Genomic DNA, 6,484 nt, shown 5'->3' with positions numbered 1-6,484 from the left:
AGTACGGTAAGTTTCCTGAGCACTTAGATAAATCACTTTTCCTTTATTGTTTAAATAACTTTAATTGAATAATTAGTGTTGTTTGATCACTTTAAAAAAACTTTTAATTAATTAATTCACATAGTATTCTTTTGTTAATCAAGAATAGAATTTGATAATTAATTGTTGTTTCATCACTTAAGACAAGGCGAATATTGTTTATTTTGTTCTTTTCACAAATATTGATAAAACAAAGAATAACGACTTCTGCAAGGTAATTCCTACGTGATTAATACTTGTAAATAAAATCAACTAACTTAGTCTTTAAGTATCACATTGCGTATATTGTTTGGTAATGAAATTGTGAAAAAGGAAGAGCTAGTAGAGGTTGTACTAGGGCTAGAATAGCGATTCCTCCCTAAAACAAATGTTATTTTAGTACCCTCGCTCCCGAACTCATTTCTGGTTTATGTAGACCAATTTGGACATGGGTAAACTTACGATTCGTGCTAATTATTCCATGAACTCCACGTGAAAGAAAGGCATGAACGAGGTTTATGAGTTTTCCTAAAACTCATTGGCGACTCCTACTTGTTTCTTACAAAAAAGCGTGATGAGAGTATCATTTCTAATTCAAGGTCTCCCAAACATTCAGGAATTCAACTCCTAATACACCCTAACAAGTGTAAAGTCCTAGGCTTTTAAATGGCCATGGGCATCTAAGGAAGGACCCCCTACGATAGGATCACCCTCCTTACAGTGGCGACTCCGCTGGGGACTTAGAGGTTACAAGATTAGTTCGTATTTATGGTTCAAGGTTTCCAACACTAGGTTGCCTATGGATTGTAACGAGAACTAACTTCGATAATCTCTAGTTAGAGAGCAAGACTCGAACGCCTAATAGGTTTTTTTGCTTTTGCATTTTTTTTATTTTGAACCTTTTTTGATAAGTGTGGGCAATCCCAATCATGTGGTCTATCACTCACTTGGAATTCATGTTTCTCAGGCACGATATCGAGCACTCGATAAGAGACACAATTTGAGACGTGTTCATATCAAAGACATGTTCATATCAATGACATTGGAACACTTTCCCTTCACTACCACAAAAACGAGAATAAGTAACACACAATACACAACTGTCAAGTTACATAGGCGATCTCTAGAATTTTATAGAGCGCCTATGTAAGATAAGCGCTTTGTATGTTAGAACCTATAGAGCGCCTGCCAAGGTTAACCGCTCCGTTTCACATACCCAAAAATTACACCATACATTATAGAGCGCCTCTCATAGATAACCGTTCTATAAGTATTATTAAAAAAACTTTAAAAAAAAAAACAAAAAAAAAACCCTTCATGTACTGCTAAGACACGCCCTACACTAACCCTAACTCCTTTGAGAGAGCTAGTCGTCACTCTCTAAATCTCTTTACTTCATTCCTCATCTACCTCCACTAACCCTAACTCCACTCTCTAATTCTAACTTCATCCCTCAATTATACCACCTCCAAGGCTTCAACCTGCAATAATAAATTAAAGGCAACCCAAAAACACTTGTTCACCACCAAGGCAACCTCTTAAATCACCCCAAGAACCCTTGAATCACCCCCTCGTTTGTCTCTACTTCGATCAAGATTAATAACGCGCGCATTGTCTCGATTTTTTAGTGGTGGGTTGATCTGAATCTTTCCACGAACTGTAGCCGTCAAACGAGGTATATGAAGATTAATTTCATTTGTGTTCGAATTTCAATGTCGAAATTTGTTTATTGATTCAAGCTTTCATTGTTCAGATTCAGTTTTTGGTTGTTTTAAAGTGATTGATATGATATTTTTTTTTTCCTTTATTAATTTTCATTTTAAAATTTCGCTTTAATACTCAATTATTTTAGATTTGTTGGTGTTTGGTGCGGTTGCTATGTGGGTATTTGATTTTCATGTTATAATTTATGATTTTTCATCTTTTATCAATCAAGTTTCATGTGATAATTTCCGATTTCTCAATTTTTTATCCAAAGTTTTAGATAATTTTCTAATTCAATTTTTAGATTTTCGTATTAACATTCCATTTTAATTCTCAATAATTAATTTTAAATCTCAAATTTCTGATTTTTCATCTTTAGATCTGATGTAATTCTAATTTTTTTGTAATTATATCGGAGTACTAACAATAACAATAATTATGCATCTTTTTTTTGGCAGTGTTGGTTGTTGTTGTAGTGTTGAATTGATTTGTGGGGTGGTTGATGCGGAAGCGTTGGTGAGCAGGGGTGTTGGTTGCGTGCTAGCGGCTTGTGATTGCAGTGGTGGTTGTCTAAATTGAAGAAATTAGAACGCAAGTAGCAAAGGAGGTGGTTGTATCGCCGATTGTTGTGGTGGGGTGCTTGAAGGTGTTGCTGTTGTTTGGACGTTTGGTGTTGATGACAGTGGTGGTTGTTTTTTATTTGGTGGTTATCTAAACTTGTACTAGAAATATAAATTATTTTTTTCCTAAATTAGTTACTATAATCATAATACTTGTAATCTTGTATATAATTTTTTTATTAATAAATTGTTATTAGTAATTCATTATGTTCTTGTCAAAAAAAAAAAAAGTAATTCATTATGTTGTTTTATTAAGTGTGTATGAATTATTATTATTATTATTATTATTATTATTATTCTTATTATTATTATTATTATTATTATTATTATTATTATTATCATTATTATTATTATTATTATTTATAAATAATAATAATAATAACGTTTTTTAAAAAAAAAAATAAATAAGGAAAGAGATCGCCTATCATAGATAGGCGTTCTATTTTTACGTAACTACAGAGCGCCTATCCTTTCGAGAACGCTCTCTTTCCCTTGTTTTTTATTTGATTTACATATGGAATAGAGAGCTGTTATCTTAGATAGGCGCTCTATATTGTATTAGATATAGATCGCCTCAAACAGGCGTTCTGTAGACTTTATAGGGCACCCCCTCAGAGAAGCGCCTTAGAGGCGCTCTATATACCCTATTTGAGGCGATGTGTATTCCTCTTTTTGTAGTAGTGCTTTTGCACACTTTTATTGCTATTTTATTCTTTTGAAATTTTTATAAAATCACTCAAGCTTTTATTCTTTGAAAATTTCATAAATTGCACACCATCCCATCCTAAGGTTAGGTAGATGTGGGTTGAAAAAATAAAAGTCTATTGTTATATGAGGTTCAAAGTGGTTTATCAAAAAAAATATTGTATATTTGAAAGGGTGAAGATGATAAGATAGGATACAAAGGGTGCCTCAAATCATTTGTATACCTTGTGCTTAGTTTGACATGGATTTTTTTTTAATGCAATGTGATGAAATGATCATATGCAAGAAAAGAAATGTTCATTTTATTAAAAGGTAAAAAGGAAAACCCCTACAAAATAAGATCTAAGGAAAATAAAAGGTGCCTATGCTAGACTTACTGGGGAAAGGAATAAAAAAAAAGATAGAAAAAGAGGTCACGAAATCTTGTCGTTGAAGCTCGCCTCGTGTCTTGCGCTCTTATTATCACTCGGTCTTCTTGCTAGCTGGAGGTATGGGAAGCTTATTATTATCGATCAAGTATTGGATGGCATCCTTTAGCTTCCAACAGCTCTCAGTAGTATGACCCCTACCTTGATGGTACTTGCAATGTGCATCTGGGTTCCAACTAGGCAATCTCTTCTCAGGTGCGGGATCTTGAATAGGTCCAATGGGAGTAATGAGTCCCTTGTCATGGAGTTGATCGAAGGCAATATCATAGTTCATCCCGATAGGAGTGAAATCTTTCCTTAGTAACTTTTTAGACCCTTGATTATCCATGTCTAAGACTTCATTGAGATCAAAGGTACTAACATTGTTACTAGAGTGGGCGTTTTCGGAAGAAGAAGGATTGTTGTTCTTCTTTCCTTTCCAGCCACTGTTGTTGCTATTGTTAGTAGCTTTTTGCTTTGCAAGGTCATCTTCTATTTCAATTCCTATGTCATAGATGGTTTTGAAAGCATTCAATTTGTGTTGATATTTCAAATGCTTCGAATACTTGTCTTGAAGGTTCTTGATGAACATCCTTACAGATTCTTTTTTAGTGGGAACCTCAATCATCTTAGCGGAAGTTTCCCTCCACTTATTAAAGAAAGAAGTAAAGCCTTCATTCTCTTTCTGTCTTAGCATCTCCAGTTGTCTATAGTCGGTTTTGACTTGAACTACATTTATATCTATCAACGAAAGCGTTTACAATAGCATCCCAAGTAGAGGTTTTCTCTTTGTCAAGAGAAAAGAACCATTGTTCACAAACGGTTTCAAGTGATAAAGAAAACAATGAATGAAAAATTTTCTTATCTATCCCCTTAATATTCATTATTGTCTAGAACTCTCTTAAGTGGAAGTAAGGATTATCTGTTGCCTTGAACTTAGGGATGTCACTGGCATTGCTTCTGCGGAAGAAGTTCCTTGTCCACTAAGACCCCTTGTGATCTAATGCCCTGGAATCTGTAGTCATTGGATATTTTGCTCAGGCTTTCTTGCATGAGCTCCATTTGTTGTTGCCTTAAAGGGTCATTGACTTGAAGAGCTATACTCTTCATCAATTCAGTTAGGTTGGCTACATCCTTCTTAAGTTCATTCACTTCTTTCTGAGACGCCATTATCTTCTTAGCCTTTCTTTTACGACTGACTGGTTTGTCAAAAAGTAGCACTTGAACAAAGATGTTGTCCTTGATTAATCTCCCTTCCCTCCTTGACCAAGTGCTGTGGAAAAGGAAATTAGGGGTAAGATTTTCATTTTTTATTCAAGCTTTATTCAACATGCGATGGACGAGAAGAGATCATGAAAGAAAGGGGAGAATGATAGGTATGGACAAAGTATGTAGAGAGTGAAAAAATGATATAGATGGGAATATATAGAAGAATTTAAGAATAAAGTGGACCCCAACTCAAATGACGGAAAGAGCGACTCATGCATGAATCAAAAACATGGTCATGGTGTGAAAAGAGTATGTACAAAATGTGTGTGAATATTTGTGAGTGTAAGTGATATGTTCAAGATTCGTGTCATGACCATGCGACTAGACTATGTGACTAGATTCCAACAAAGACTAAGTTAAGACCTCATGTATGTGCACTAAACTGGACAGGTTGTAGTATTTTAGTTGTAGGGAATATTTCAAGCATTACCCCAAACTTGAATCCCACTGTGATCATACACTTAAGCATGGTGGCGTTCAAAGGGAAGGAAGCTAGAGCAAGAAGTCGCCAACAAGTTTTAGGAGCTTGTAAATCGTTCACAGGGTGAAGGTTACACCCCTTAACGATCCAGGAGATCGTTAACTCCAATAGGTCTGGAACCATGACTGGAAGTTCGGGGATGAAGGTACAAATCCAACCTAAAAGAAATTGAACCTGACCTAATAATGGGCTCTACTTTATTCTGATCGTATTCATGTGCGCTTTTTGACTAACATGCAATCAATAGGTTTACCCTAAACCTGTTTATCTATGTTGGTTGAATTTAATGCACAAACAAAACTATTATTGGCGATCACTTGAATTATAATCATATTAACCCTAAACAAGATTATTAATTATCTTATTAAGCGTTATTACAAGTACGAATTCCCTTTAATCATGCATAAAAGGTGTGATCAAGCAATAACAATATATATAATCAAGCAAGATAATGATAACAATTATAATAATACATAATTAAGATAATTATAAATATCATAATAAACATAATCATGCTAAAGCAAAATAATAACAAGATCCTAGGCATGATACTAGCAAGATTAATAACAAACCCTAGCATGTCACTAACATTAAAATCAAAGCTTAGCCCTAACATAATACTAACATGCTATTAGAAAAGACAATAAAAGGCATCATAGAATTCATAATTAATATTATAAACTTTACCCTAAACAGCATACTAAGAAAAGCATCCTAACATGATGCTAGGAATCAAAATAACAACCTAAACATGATTTCTATATCAAAATATCAATAAAACAATTAAAGTACTTACTTGGATGCCTCGTATCTCTTTCCTCAGAAATTAAACCTTTCACGTCAAGGGCGAAGGCAACTTCAAACAATGCTAGGTGTGTCTAGATCTTGTGAATGCGGAATTTTGTTTGTAAAAGGCTTGGTAAGTAAAGAGAGAGAGAGATAGAGTAATCAAGAATTTCTTGATGAGAGTTGGTGATTGAAAATGGAGATTTTAGGAGGCTATTTATAGAGAAAATCATCCGGATATGATAAAAACGAATCAGAGTTTCGAAAAGAATAAAACTCGATGATGTCGCCAAACACACGCCTGTCGCCAAGCGATAGACATGTCGTACGACGCTCCAATAGTTTTCCACGCGTTTTCTTATTTTGATAAAATTTAAGCGTACGAGAGGGTAAAACTGTAATTTCCTTAAAAACACTTCTTTTATTCTAATTAAAACTCTTAAAAGTCAATTTATCAATGCTAATCAAATTAGGAATCAAAAGAACATTCTAGA

The sequence above is a fragment of the Chenopodium album genome, chromosome 3 (assembly GCF_948465745.1).
Source record: "Chenopodium album chromosome 3, dcCheAlbu1.1, whole genome shotgun sequence".
NCBI lineage: Eukaryota > Viridiplantae > Streptophyta > Magnoliopsida > Caryophyllales > Amaranthaceae > Chenopodium > Chenopodium album.
This window is presented reverse-complemented; position numbering follows the sequence as displayed.